We start from the raw sequence: 16394 nt of genomic DNA on the forward strand, positions 1-16394 counted from the left end.
GAGCTTTTACTTGTGGCTCTGTTTTTTTTTTGTTCTTTGTATCTGATTGGAGAACCCCCTTTAGTAATTCCTGGAGTGGGGGTTTTCTGATGATAAATTCCCTCATCTTTTCTGTATCTGTGAATGTTTTTATTTCTCCTTCATATTTGAAGGATAGCTTTGATGGGTATAGTATTCGTGGCTGAAAGTTCCTCTCTTTCAGGATTTTAAATATTGGGGTCCACTCTCTTTTAGCTTGTAGAGTTTCTGCTGAGAAATCTGATGATAATCTAATGGGCCTTCCTTTATATGTTGTATTCTTCTTTTCCCTGGCTGCCTTGAGAATTTTTTCTTTGCTGTTGGTTTGTGTCAATTTTATTATGATATGCCTTGGAGTAGGTTTGTTGGGGTTAAGAAAACTCGGTGTTCTGTTTGCTTCTTGAATTTGAGGCTTTAATTCTTTCCACAGGCTTGGGAAGTTCTCATCTATTATTTGTTTGAGTATGTTCTCCATTCCATTTTCTCTCTCTTCTCCCTCTGATATACCTATTATTCTTATGTTATTCTTTTTGATGGAGTCAGATAATTCTTGTAGGGCTATCTCATTTTTTTTAATTTTTGAGTCTCTTTCTTCTTCTCTCTGTTGTGCCTCAAGTTGCTTGTCTTCTATTTCACTAATCCTCTCTTCTATCTGACCTGTTCTATTAGCTAAGCTTGTTACTTCGTTTTTCAGCTCATGAATTGAGTTTTTCATCTCTGTTTGATTTGTTTTTATAGTTTCAATTTCTTTGGACATATATTCTTTGTGTTCATTGAGTTGTTTTCTGAGCTCCCTAAATTGCCTTTCTGTGTTTTCTTGTATATCTCGGAGGATTTTTAGGATTTCTATCTTGAATTCTCTGTCATTTAGCTCCAAGGTTTCCAATATATTAAATTTTTTCTCCATAGATTTTTCCTCATCTAGCTGTGTTACCTCTCTTTCTTTTGTATCCATGATATTCGATTTTCTCTTCCTTAATGGCATCTGAGGGTGGTTTTGTTGATAGTATTAATGAGATTTAATAAAGAATAAAAAGTTAAAAAAAATAAAAAATCAAAAAGAGTTGTTTTTTTTAAAAAAAATTAATAATGAAATAAAGAAAAATAAAATAATAATTTTTAAAAAAAGGAAATTATTCCCCCCCTCCTTTTTTCCTCTCCTCTCCCCTTTTTCTTGAGAAAATCTTGTGGTGAACTGTGAGTTATAACAAACAATGCCTGTGATGGAGGTCCTGAATTGGGGAAAAGTAATAAAGGGGCAAAAAAAAAAAAAAAGAACAAAAAAGGAAAAAAAAAAGGGGGTGGGGCGGTATGGACCCACAAAAAGCAAATAAGGAAAAAATTTGGGTCAAGAATAAAATGATTTGCTTTTAGGTGTTGGTGTTGTCTAAGAGTTATGATGAGAGGAATAAGAGAACAGAAAAATGGGGGGACAAATTAAAAAAATACTATTGTATTTAGTGGAACAAGAACTAGATAAAATGGAGAGCCAGGGATGGGAGCACTGCTAGTGAGTTAAAAAGGTGAAGTAAAAAACCCCCAAAATGCCACAAACATAAGTTTGAGTCCCAGATAAGATAATATGTTTGTTATTGAGGTTTGAATGAGAGGAGATGTAAAGGAGAAAGGAAGAAACTAATATAGAGGGAGAAAAGAAAGAGAGAGAGAGAAAAAAAGAGGGAACCACTAAAAGAAGAAAAAAGAAAGGAGAGAGAGAGAGTTAAGGGTTTTGGAGTGCAACCCTCATAGAGAGAAAGGAAGAGGAGAAAAAAGATAATGGGAGATGTAACACTTATGGGTAGTGTAGTTCAAGGAGAGGAGAGAGTAAGACCGGCAGAGTGTTAATCGGCCAAATTGGAGGAGGAAAAAAAGTATCAAGAATGAAGATAAGAGAAACAAACGAACAAATATAATAAAATGGGATGGGTTATAAAGTCTGCAGATTATTCTTGATTTTGAGAGGTTATCTTCTTGTTTTTTCTTTTCTCTCCCTCTTCCTGGTCTGTGACTCTGTACCCCAGGTTCTGCCCCTTTGGCACGCTCAGGTAGAGGTTTGCAGTTGATTAGTCTCTATGGCAATGTCATGTATTGTGCTTTAGTCTCGTTGGGAGTCAAGGCTCATTAGCTTTCATAGGCTCCGACAGTGAGAGAGTCCGTGTTCCTGGAGCCTTTCTCCTAGTCTTTCCTTCCTCAATTAGTAGCCTGATAATCCAGCTATGGGGTTGTTGCTGCCTCTGCCTGGATAGTAAGAGGTTCAAAGAGCTGGCAACTCCCCACTCTATTTCCACTCAGCACAGGGCTCTGGGTAAGGCTCAGTCAGTCAGAGCTGCTAGCATAATCAGGCGGGCTTTCCGCCCACTCAAAGACCTCTGGCTCTGCCACTCTGTCCGGTAACACAGGCGGGCACCCACTTCCGGGGTGCTTGGAGGAAATTCTCATTCACTATCTGCGTGCGCAGACCAGGATATCCGGCCAGCAGTCTCACGCTCTGAGTGAAACCCCCAACCGCATGGAAATTTGCAGCGCTGGAATTCGCTCTCGCTCCGTCCCCGTGCGCGGCTTTTGCAAGGCGCTGGGGCGGCCCGAGTTTCTGCTTTTGCCCACACAAAGGCCCCTGACTCTGCCCCTCTGTGCGATAACACGGGCGCGCCCTGCCGAGGCACTCGGAGGAATCGCTCACTACCTATCTGCGCGCGCACACCAGGATATGAGGCTGGCCGCGTTTCCCTGAGTGAAACCCTCACCAGCACGGAAAATTTCCACCGTTGGAATTAGTTCTCGCTCCCTCCCGTGCGTGGCTTTCCCAGGGCGCTGGGGCTGCCCAGAGATTCTGCTTTCGGCCCACAGAAAGGCCTCTGACCCTGCCTGTCTGTGGGGCAATACGGACACCCACTTCTGGGGCTTAGGAAGAGATCTCTCGCCCACTAACTGCGCACCAACCAGGAGAACGGGTAAAATGGCTGCCCCGCTTGTCTTTCTTTGTTTGGGTTTGGCGCGAGTGTTAGCTTGTATTGCCCGGCTTGCCACAGGAACAGTTTTTCCTCCGCTAGGATCTCGGTGCCACAGCCTGGTTTGGCCTTTTGTGCGCGGCCTGGATGTATTCACCCCCTTTGCCCGCCTCAGTTTCTATATTCACAGTTACCAGAGAAAGCCGCCCTGTTTAGCTTAGTGAGGAAGGCAGAGCATTTCTTACTCCCTATTTCCTTCAGGATTTGGTTATATATTTAGCCAATTTTTCACTCGACCATACCTTCGGGTGTATTGTGAAGCATCTGGAGGCTCCAAGTATAGGTTTTTCTGTTTCTGGTTGAAGATCTTGTTGAGTTTTGGGGGAGATTTATCGGTATCGCTTCCTACTCCGCCATTACTCTGACGTCATCTGTAAAATAATTTTTTGTTAAAAAAATAAAATGAACATTTTTAACACAGAAAAGCCATAAAAAATCAAACTTTTATTTGTATAATAAAGTCTAATTATACTTATTAGATTAAGCTCTAATATAAATAATCACCCTAGTACCTTATAAAGAATAGTTGATAATTATAGAATAAATTAAGTAACCTTTTTCTTTTTTCTTTTTTTTTTTTTACAGAGACGGGGGGGGATAGATAGGGACAGACAGACAGGAATGAAGAGAGATGAGAAGCATCAATTATTAATTTTTTGTAGTAACACCTTAGTGTTCATTGATTGCTTTCTCATATGTGCCTTGACCATGGGGCTACAGCAGAACGAGTAACCCCTTTCTCGAGCCAGCGACCTTAGGTCCAAGCTGGTGAGCTTTTGCTCAAACCAGATGAGCCTGTGCTCAAGCTGGCGACCTCGGGGTCTCAAACCTGCGTCCTTCGCACCCCAGCCTGATGCTCTATCCACTGCGCCACTGCCTCGTCAGGCAGTAACCTTTTTCTAATACTTATTTTGGTTCTGTATTGTAAAACTATTGATTTGGGATATGCAAAATCCAGGAAGATAAACACATATCTAAAATGCTAAATTTCTAGATTAAAGTTGAAAATATATTTATCCCTTATGAATGTGAGATTATTCAGCATCATACAAACAATTTATTTAAATTCTGGTTGGAAATGATTTTATTTATATTTATTGAATAATTTAACTAAAACTTGTATTTTTACTATTAATTAATTTCACTATTGTAATCCTTTCCTTAGGTATTTTGTAAAGTTGGTGCTTTAGACCTCTCAATCCTATGAGAACACTGCAAGGCTGTGTAAGTCCTATAGTGAAGAGATTTATGTAAACTGCCCTGACCCACCATTTACCATCTTAACTTAGCTAAATAGTGTCTTTACATAATGTGACTAATTCATGTGTTGTTGTTAATACAGTTTGGGAAATACTAATGTACTATGGAATGTGAATAGTAGAGGCAGATCATGGTAGAAAAGGCAATTTGTTTAAGACCAATGTGGGAGACTGAGTTAGTTCACTCTTCCCCTCAATAAGGGAAGCCCCAATGCACAGTATCTGACAGGAAGGCTTCACTTCAGTATTCTAAAAGACAGCCAAGTTACCAGCACATGAGACTGCTCACCACATTACAAACTCCTTAGATGATCATTGGACAACCTCCATCACCTGACCAAGTCCAAATTTACCCACTGACATCATGATACTTAATTCAGACCCTGTTCTCCTAACCCTTTCTTATTCTAAATATGAGATACCCTTTATTGATGAAATCATGCCAAATCCATCTGCTCTCTCACCTGAGTGATCTACCACATATTTTGATATTTGCTTGTCTTTTCTAAATTATTTGACTCATCATTCATTCTTTTTTTTTCCAAATTTCACATACAATTCCCTGTATGTTTATAAAAAAAAATGTTGGGATAGGATTAAAGAAATATATAGCTACTTATCACTCCAGCCCAATATCAGATACAAAACAAATATTTAACATTCACTATCTAAGCAAATCAAATAGGTATGATTAGAAGATAGACTAGCTATGTCATTTTAATGAGAACTACAAGAATTTTCTTTTTAATAATGTCACAAGACTTTTTTAATTCCTTGCTCAAAATTAATCTTATAAAACAGGAAGTTAGAAAATTGTAGTTGTCAGAAAAATTTAACTAGGAGCTATGTCTTGAAATGGTGTATGTTATTTCCCTAATCATCTTAAAACTATCAAAAGGTCATGAAAAGAATCACAGAAGATTGATTTACATTTACTCTTTTTTACTTGCTAACTAAAATGTCATAAATTATTTTATCTACTATCCCTTCTCTCTGCCAATGACACAGTCCCGAGTCAATGTCTCATATTCCTTCTTAATTATTATTATTTTAGTTATGGTTTAGATAGATTTTGGTTAAAACCCCTTTATTCAACTTTGTCTTTTTTATTTGATTCTAATCTTTTACTTGGGACAAAGGTAGCCAAGATGGCTGAGTAAATGCACCAGTTTTGAAAGGATAGCAAAATTCTTCTGGTCTTAAATGTCTAAAATATTTTATGAGCTTTAGAGAATAAAGGTTTAAATGGACTAAAAATTTCTAAGGGAGGAATTATATAAAACAACAATGTGCTACTTATTCTTTAGAGATGCATTTAATGCTGTTTTTTTCATATAAGGACCAAGAACAAAATTGGCTGGGTTTGAATCTCTACTACCAGGACTCAGGCAAACTGTTTAACTTCTCTGAACTTCACGGAGACTACCATCTTGGGGGCTATTAAATTAGATTTCTTTCTCTAGTTGAAATTATTCCTCTAGTATTCAAGGTTCTGAAAAAATAAAGCAAGAAAAAATTTATATTATTTTTAACAAACACTTTCATAATCATATATCAGGCAATGTTCTATACACTTTGCAAATACACTCTCAGGTTATTATTATTGAAAACCTTATCAATGCAGTATTATAATGCACCATTTCACAGGTAAGGGAACATGGGAACAGTTAGGTCAAGGTAGAGCCTGGGGTCCAGCTTAGGCAACCTTACTGCCAAGTAACTTCTGCCTTACCATAGACAAAGAAATTTGCAAAACACAGGTTTAAACAGTTAAATATGTTTCTCTATTACAAGAGAGGTATAAATCTTTTATTTCTTTTTATCTATTATGAATTATTCTCTATAATACTTTATTAATGAGTTCAATGATTTGTACTTAGAAGTTATCTAACCAAGATGCAAAGAAGCATAATACAAAGAATTGGTCTAAAATCCTTGCACTTGAAGGCCATACAAAGTCCCTTGCTTTAAGGAAATAAAAATGAAAATTAAAAAACAATCAAAAAAAATCCCACAAGCTCCCTTAGCTCCAGAATCGTAACAAAAATAGTATCAACAGTAAATAAAATTGTAGGTGTTAACATGGAAAACAGATCTTGTGCAAATATTAAAATTAACACCTCAGACTTTTGAATAGATGGTTTTTTATTATAAACAATAAAATGCATGTTATGTCTCAATTATAAACCTTTTGTATTGAAAGGGTCTCCAACATGAATTGCTTTAATATTAATTATGAAGTGCAAAAGTTTAGGAACATCACAGTAGAGAAGATATAAAGCTTTTAATATGCTAAAAGCATTGGTGAACTCCCATGAGATGTGTATAGTAATCAAGGTTTCTCAGTTTCACTGCAGGATTTTTTTTACAGAGACAGAGAGAGAGTCAGAGAAAGGGATAGACAGGGACAGACAGACAGGAACGAAGAGAGAGATGAGAAGCATCAATCATCAGTTTTTTGTTGGGACACCTTAGTTGTTCATTGATTGCTTTCTCATATGTGCCCTTACCGTGGGGCTTCAACAGACCGAGTAATCCCTTGCTCAAGCCAGCGACCATGGGTTCAAGCTGGTGAGCTTTGCTCAGACCAGATGAGCCTGCACTCAAGCTGGCCTCCTTGGGGTCTCGAACCTGGATCCTCCGCATCCCAGTCCGACACTCTGTCCACTGCACCACTGCCTAGTCAGGCTCACTGCAGGATTTTTAAAAAATTATTTTTTCAGGAATCTTCTCACAGGAATTGCATTTTTTGGAAAAGTCTGTGGGCCCTGGCCAGATAGCTCAGTTGATTAGAGCACCAACCCAGGGCACACACAGGAACAGATTGTTCTTGTCTATCTCTCTCTATCTCTCTCTTTTCCTCTCACTAAAATTAATACATATAATAATAATTACAATAATAAAAGACTCTGGAGAAAGGAAAAAAATAGCAGCTTAACTCATACAGAGTCGGCTTCTAAAAAATGACTTCATTAACAGGTTAGAAAAAAAATAAGTAATTTCAAAAATGCCAAATCCAATTTTTAGATAAATAAAACTGAAAAAAAGGTTTTGAAGTGAAGAATTCAGACTTTTTTTAAAAGTTTAAAATACCAGTAAGAAATGCTTTTCTCTTAGCCACGATCAGTGTAACTTTAAACATCGGTTTACTTGAACTTATTTAAGATTCCAGGGCACATTTTGCAATTCTGAGCACTATTATCCACTCTGAATAATGATTTCCCTCCCACCTATGTCCCTTTAGAATGTCAGCTGAAAGAGATATTTCCACTTTCTGTTGTAAACCATTATAGTTATTGTTCCTATTAGGCAATTGATCCATTAACTTAACGAAAGTGATTTATTCAATACTGGATAAAATATTTGCTCTTATATAATCTCATTAAGAAATCCTTGGAGCCTTCTGAATGATATAATCTACATGAATACTGATTTAGTAATTACAAGGGCTGTGAAAGCTTAGCTGAGAAAATAATAGACAACACACCATTATAATTACAAACATGTTCGTAATCCTTTAGAGTTTACAAAGTGCCTTCTCAAATTTGATCCTTGGTCTTTGTGAAACAGGAGAGAGATCACTATCCTCATTTAGTAGATAAAAAATTTTAATTTTAAATAATAAGTTCCAAAATTCATATAAATAGAAGTTAGTAAAAGTAGGATTTGTTTTTTTATTCTGAATAGCCTATACTTCATGCGGTTCTATGAGTTGTATAAAGAAATAAATAAATTTAAAATGATATTTTTTGCATTTTGAGGGAGGATTATCTCTAAATATTTAATTAATGCAAAAGTATTAACACAAGGATGGATAAGGCTCTTTTACACACTTTATTTCTTTGTCAGTTTGTTTTTAAATAAGTAGACTGGGATGAGCAGACAATTTCCAAATTTGCTGTCTTGCAGTAGATTCCAGAACTTCTTACAAGGTTCATAGCTTTTCTTGAGTTAAATATGTGTTTCTCCCCTGAATCCATGCATGTAAGGATGAATCCCTAATGTAAGGCAAGAAGATAAGGTAAAAAAGAAGGAAGGAAAGATGGAAAGGAGGTGGGGGAGGGAGGAGGGAGGGAGGAAAGAAAATATAGAAATTCAGAGATCTATCCTTGTCCTAAAAGGGGAAATGCATTAACTGTGTCCTCCATTGTTACCTCTTCCTCCCAATCTGCCACCTCACCCCCCAAATTGCCATCATACACTATGTAAACCTCCCTCATTTGAGTTGTGTTCCTGGCTATGTGAGTTTGGCTTAGTAGCTCAGAGTTTAGAGAATGAGTTTTATTATGCTACTGTTGTGCTCATTCACTTGGCATATGTGATGTTTAGTACAAAAGAAGTGATTTCTGTGCCAAGGATATTTGTAGCTATTAGTAAAATGGACTATACTTCAGGGAATTTATAGGGAAGAGCACTTAATTAAGGACTTGGGACTCTGTAATTTATAGTTCTTGAACAAGTTCTTGGCAAGGTGTTTGATTTTGTTGCCATGGTTGGCCATCTGATACTTTCACATTAAATAAATGTATTTTTCACAAGTGACTTTTTAGTGAAGACAGTGGCAAACAGTGTCTTCTATTTTCATTCCTCAGATCAATCATCTTGTGTCTCTTTATTGTATATCAATAAAAAATTAAAATATCCACTGATGTCCAATGTGACAGATAATATGAGCTACTCCGGTGATAATAAATAAGTGGAACCCAAAATAGAAGCTTGCCTGAGCGCTAGTCAAGTGTCTCGATTCATCTTAAATACTGAATTCTTGGAATCACATTGTTTCACATATAAAACATTATACTTTCCTCTTCTACTGAGCTTACTCTTTAGCTAAAACATTTGGGTGGTTCAGAAAGCAGGCCCTGACACTTAATCACCTTAGTGTGCATCTTGGTTTTCCCACTTGGAGAAATCATAAACCTTAGGCGAGTTACTTAACCTTTATCAGCTTCAGTTTTTTTATTTCCTAAATTGTGATAATAGGAGTAATACCTACTCTTTGACAAGGTGTGAAGAGACAAATGAGCCTATGCACGCAAAATGCCATAGTGCCTAGTGTACAATGATCAATAAATGTTAGTTTTTATTAAAATATATGCAGCTAAGTGCAATACACGAGTATAAGTACTACAAAGGGGGATCTATGAAACAATGCATATTAATATCACATAATTATCAGTGAATCTTGGTTTCCCATTTCTTTCAAGCATACTTTCTTGCAGTATAAATATTTTTCATCAAGAAAAGAAACAAGGGTCCTGGCTGGTTGGCTCAGTGGTAGAGCGTCGGCCTGGCGTGCAGAAGTCCCGGGTTCGATTCCCGGCCAGGGCACACAGGAGAAGCGCCCATCTGCTTCTCCACCCCTCCCCCCTCCTTCCTCTCTGTCTTTCTCTTCCCCTCCCGCAGCCGAGGCTCCATTGGAGCAAAGATGGCCCGGGCGCTGGGGATGATCTCCTTGGCCTCTGCCCCAGGCGCTAGAGTGGCTCTGGTCGCGACAGAGCGATGCCCCGGAGGGGCAGAGCATCGCCCCCTGGTGGGCAAAGCGTCACCCCCTGGTGGGCGTGCAGGGTGGATCCCGGTCCGGCGCATGCGGGAGTCTGTCTGACTGTCTATCCCCGTTTCCAGCTTCAGAAAAATACAAAAAAAAAAAAAAAAAAAAAAAAAAAAGAAACAATGCTAGCCAAACTGGAAAATAATTTCTAAAACATAGTAGGGTCTTATTCCTTAGACCACAACATGTAGGCAGTAAAAGGAAGAAATGTTTAGGAAAGTCTGACTCTTTTGAACATCTGCAAATATATGTCAATCAACTAACCTGAAAATTATAATTCAATTATCATAAAGAATAATACATTCTGATTGGGAAGTAGAGCAAGTTTTAGTATGATAAAAATAGGGGCACTACATCCAGTATAGGGTGCCTGGTCCAGAGGAGTTTTAAGAAAAACTTTATAAAGAAAGTAAAACTTAAGGCCTACAGAATGTATAGAAAAGAACTAGATAAAGAGAGTATGGTATGGGTTAAAACTTATGGGTAGGGTGAGAATGGTATTTCTGACAGAAAACTATATGTGAGCATTAGAGGTAACAGTACATGGAATCTTTGGAAAAGTCAATGAATTTCAATCTTGCCGGAGTAGAGAAATAGAAGTAGGGCTATATGAGAGGGAAGTAGGGGGAAAAATGGATTCAACTGAAATACTTATGTTCAAGAGTTTGGACAACGTCCTCAGGGCAAGGAACTAATTTGCTTTTTATGAGAAGGGATAGTTAAGACAGGGGAATAGATTGAAATGAGTTACAAAACAGCATCCGCAAGACCAGTAAAGCGGTGGAAGCAATATTCCAGAAAATAAATAAGATTTGGATGAAGCATAAATCTGCAGATGATGGTAGAGATGGAAAGAAATAGATTTGATTGCTATTTGAAAGAATGGAAGAGTAGGAGACTGTGGTCATCTCTCTGATCATGCCTGTATGACATCAGAAGTAGAGAAGTTCCAAAGAACAATATTCCGGATGGAACCTTGGGAGTAAACAACTGAACTAGAATGGAAAAGATAATCATTGCGGATGAAAATGTCAAGAAATTAGGCCCTTATCTGAGCTATTGTTTGAAAATATTATTTCTCATTTAATTGACTGTCTGTTTATTTTGTTGTCAGTTCCTCTTGCTGAGCAAAAACTTCTTAGTCTGATGTAGTCCCATTCATTAATTTTTTTCCTTCATTTCCCTTGTCTTTGGAGTCAAATTCATAAAATGCTCTTTAAAACCAAGGTCCATGAGTTTATAACCTATGTCTTATTTTATGTACTTTATTGTTTCAGGTCTTATATTTAGGTCTTTGATCCATTTTGAATTAATTTTAGTACAAGGGGACAAACTGTAGTCGAGTTTTATTCTTTTGCATGTAGCTTTCCAGTTTTTCCAGCACCATTTGTTAAAGAGGCCTTCTTTTCTCCATTGTGTGTTGTTGGCCCCTTTATCAAAAATTATTTGATCATATATATTTGGTTTTATTTATGGACTTTCTGTTCTGTTTCATTGGTCTTAGTGTCTATTTTTCTGCTGATACCATGCTGTTTTGATTGTCGTGGCTTTATAATACAGTTTGAAATCAGGTATTGTAATGCCCCCAGCTTCATTCTTTTTCCTTAGGATTGCTTTGGCTATTCAGGGTTTTTTTATAGTTCCATATAAATCTGATGATTTTTTGTTCCATTTCTTTAAAAAATGTCATTGGAATTTTGATGGGAATTGCATTAAATTTGTGTATTGCTTTGGGTAATATGGCCATTTTGATTATATTTATTCTTTCTATCCAAGAACAAGGAACAAGGAATATTCTTCCATCTCATTGTATCTTTTTTGATTTCCCTTAACAGTGCTTTGTAGTTTTCATTATATAGGTCCCTAACATTCTTTGTTATGTTTATTCCTAAGTATATTGTTGTTGTTGTTGCAATCGTGAAAGAGATTATTATTTTTTTTGAATTTGTTCTCAAATGTTTCATTGTTGGCATATAAAAAGGCTATGGCTTTTGTATATTGATTTTGTATCCTGCGACCTTACTGTAATGGCTTATTGTTTCTAGTAGTCATTTTGTAGATTCTTTGGGTTTTTCGATGTATAGGATCATATCATCTGCAAAAAGTGATACCTTTACTTCTTCTTTTCCGATATGGATGCCTTTTATTTCTTTGTCTTGTCTGATTGCTCTGGCTAGAACCTCTAGTACCACATTAAATAAGAGTGGAGAGAGTGGACAACCCTGTCTTGTTCCTGATTTAAGGGGGAAAGCCTTCAGTTTTGTGCCATTTAATATGATGTTGGCTGATGGTTTATCATATATGGCCTTTATCATGTTGAGATATTTTCTTTCTATACTCATTTTGTTGAGAGTCTTAAACATAAAATTGTGTTGTATTTTATCGAATGTCTTTTCTGCATCTATTGATAAGGTATGTGGTTTTTGTTCTTTGTTCTGTTGATATGGTGTATTATGTTAACCATTTTATGTATGTTGAACCATCCTTGAAATTCTCGGATGAATCCCACTTGGCCTAATATCCAAAATATATAAAGAACTCATAAAACTCAACAACTAACAAACAATCCAATAAAAAAATGGGAAGAGGACATGAACAGACACTTCTCCCAGGAAGAAATACAAATGGCCAACAGATATATGAAAAGATGCTCATCTTCATTAGTTATTAGAGAAATGCAAATCAAAACTGCAATGAGATACCACCTCATACCTGTTATATTAGCTATTATTAACAAGACAGGTAATAGAAAATGTTGGAGAAGCTGTGGAGAAAAAGGAACCCTCATTCACTGTTGGTGGGAATGTAAAGTAGTACAACCATTATGGAAGAAAGTATGGTAGTTCTTTAAAAAACTGAAAATAGAACTACCTTATGACCCAGCAATCCCTCTACTGGGTATATACCCCCAAAACTCAGAAACATTGATACGTAAAGACACATGCAGCCCCATGTTCATTGCAGCATTGTTCACAGTGGCCAGGACATGGAAACAACCAAAAAGCCCTTCAATAGAGGACTGGATAAAGAAGATGTGGCACATATACACTGTGGAATACTAATCAGCCATAAGAAATGATGACATTGGATCATTTACAACAAAATGGTGGGATCTTGATAACATTAAAAGGAGTGAAATAAGTAAATCAGAAAAAAACAAGAACTGTATTATTCCACATGTAGGTGGGACATAAAAATGAGACTAAGAGACATTGACAAGAGTGTGGTGGTTATGGGGGGGAGAGGGGAAGAGGGAGGGGGAGGGGCACAAAAAAAACTAGATAGAAGGTGATGGAGGACAATCTGACTTTGGGTGATGGGTATGCAACATAATTGATTGACAAGATAACCTGGACATGTTTTCTTTGAACATATGTACCCTGATTTATTGATGTCACCCTAGTAAAATTAATAATAATAAAAAAAACAATTTTATATAAAAAAAGAAAATGTCAAGAAATTAAGTGTCAGGACATTGGGGATACAGAAGCCACCTAGGACAGTAGAAGGCTTAGTGAGAAGAGTAAGATCATTAGTCCGATGCTATTTAAAAAAAAAAGAAATGCAGAAAAGGTTATTAAAATGTCAGTGGTTGAAAATAAAAGAAAGGCATGGTATTGTTTTAGAACAAGAGTCTCAAAGGCATGTGGAATTTTGCACATGTGTAGAGACTGATAGTATGAATGAAAGTATGAAGCAAGGAGGGTATCTAACATCTTTCTAATTCTGGGGAAAGAAAGGGATAAAACAACGAGCCAGCTTTATATGGGTAGATTGAATATTAGTTCTCATGAGTTCATGATCTTTTCTGAGCACACATTTCCCTATACCACCCCAACCAGTGCAGGTAGGCTCATTCTTACAACTCCTCTTACTCCTTATTATGCATGACTGTAGATGAAGGAAGGGAACCAACTAAATGGGAGTTTGCTGCAAATAAAATGGGATCTAGGTAGCCCAGTGAGTAGAAAGGGCCAATTGCTCAACTTATTGTTTGCTAGTTCTCAATATTCATTTTATTTGTAGAGATGGTACTTATCATTAACTTTGTACAGTCCAAGTTCATTCCCTCCAAAGACCCCCAATATTTCATTTTGTTTATATCTTTGTATTTGTATCATTTCAGATTCTATTGTATTATGCCTGTGAAGTCCCTTCTTTTTTTCACTTTATGTAACTGATCTCCCCATTTCATGCAACTGCCTTCTAATGCAGTGGTTCCTAACCTTTATTGGGCCACGGACCAGTTTAATGTCAGAAAATATTTTCACGGACCAGCCTTTAGAGTGGGACGGATAAATATATCATGTGACCGAGACAAGCATCAAGAGTGAGTCTTAGACAGATGTAACAGAGGGAATCTGGTCATTTTTTTAAAAATAAAACATCATTCAGACTTAAATGTAAATAAAACGGAAATAATGTAAGTTATTTATTCTTTCTCTGCGGACCGGTACCCAAATGGCCCACAGACTGGTACCAGTCCACGGCCTGGGGGTTGAGGACCACTGTTCTAATGTATTTGTTGTTTTGAATTCTAGGTAGATTTTTAATGTGAGACTTAGAGTTTTATGATTTTATTTAAATTTAACTTTCTGAGTCAAAACACTAGTGTTTAACTAAAGTTAGCAAATTTGATTCAACTTAGAATTCTAGAAAATAAATCATATTTAAAGAGATTTTTGAATACAACTTGGTAACATTTAAAAAGACAGTTAAACATTTTAAACAGAATTTATAAATAAAAATATTTTAGATTAATTTTAAGCATTTTGATGTTTTATAAAAAAACCTTATCAAGTATTAGGTATTTCCAATAATATAAGATACTAACTTATAAATACACAATATAAGTTTGTATAAATGTTCATAATATACTATATACAAACTTAACAAGATTTCTACAAATTTTTACAAATCATCATTTGGAAATAATTACTCAACTTTTTAAATTGGATTGATAAGGTTGTCACACAAACATGCTAAACTATATTAAATTTCACATATACAAAAAAAAAAGAAATGCTGTATAGATTCCATCCCAAGATAAAAATACATTCATTTATTTCTCATAAATATATTTTTACTCTATTCTAAATTCTCCTAGAGTTTAAATATGCATATGCACAAGGAAATGCACACATAAACAAGAGTGACAGATGACCAAAATTTATGGCTGGTCATAATCTCTGGACTTCAGAAATTCAGTTCATTTCTTACTATTTGAAACTTAGTTAAATATCACCCCAAATACTTTTTAGTACCAACATTTTACTGAATGAATTCTGGTTGATGGCCTTGATCAACAGACTAAACTTCATTTAGAGTTGTTATTTTAATAATTACATAATACTAGGAAGGATGTGATCATATATCCTTGACTTCCTCTTTTTTACAAATGTACAACACCTGACCCTTTTCTGTACTCATAGAAATCTGTGGCTTCCACCATGGGAGATAGCTAAGATTATATTTTATGATTTTTATCTATTAAGATATACACAAATATTTTAAACAAATACTAAAAATATTTGTTTATTAAAATAGTGTGATAAAATCATTCTCTAACTGTTGTTAAAGGTTGTTGAACTCGAAGGAATCCTGCACTTATTCCATCCTATATAATTTCAAAACCATATAATTCTTACGGATATTTGCATTTAACTCACCCATTCCTACAACAAAACATATTGTCAATAGGTTGATAACTCACAGATCTTTTCCTTCAGTTCAGAGCTCTTTTCTAAGATTCTTGCCCTATATTGAACTACATAGTCAATATTTCCACTTGGATGCTTTCAGTACCTCAAATAAAATTTATCCCAAACTGAACTCATTACCCTTGTCTTAATCTGGCCACTTTTGGGTTCCCAATTCAATAAGTGTCACTACTATTCACCACATTACTCGGGACAGAAACCTAATAATAAAGCATGATATATTCTTCCTCCTCTGCTCATGCATAATCAATCGTTTGTCCATGCTATCCTCTAAGCGTACTTTAAATCTCTAATTTTCTCTCTCTTCCTATTTAAACTGATCTCTCAGCCTCAAGTCTTGCTTCCTGCAAATCATACAGTAACAAATGCTCTTTTCAAAAAGTGCTTCTGATCATTATAGCCATGGGCTGGATTGCAAATATCTTTCCCTGCAATTGGAAGTTGGGGTCTATTTTTCTTACCCCTTGAATTTGGGCTAGTTACGTGATTTGCTCTAGCCACTGAGGCATTAGCAAGTATACTAATAGCAGAGTCTTGAAAGCCCTTTTACATAGGGATTGTTTCTCAGATCTTGTTTACTTCCACCTACATGTGAGAAAGTTCAGTTTAGTCTGCTGCAAGGTGAGGGGACATTTGACATAGAGGCAAGCCATCTCACTACAGATCTTTTTACACCAACCAGCCTCCAGCCAATCTAGCAACTAACCAAAAGTGCATGAGTAAGACCAAGCTTGATAGAATGACCTAACAGTGTTTTCAAGGGTCCAGTGGCACAGCCTCCCTGATTACCCAAGCCTGGTATTCAAGGTGCATTCCTTGTGTGGGTTGTGCACACCAC

This window comes from Saccopteryx bilineata, chromosome 11 (assembly GCF_036850765.1).
Source record: "Saccopteryx bilineata isolate mSacBil1 chromosome 11, mSacBil1_pri_phased_curated, whole genome shotgun sequence".
Taxonomy (NCBI): domain Eukaryota; kingdom Metazoa; phylum Chordata; class Mammalia; order Chiroptera; family Emballonuridae; genus Saccopteryx; species Saccopteryx bilineata.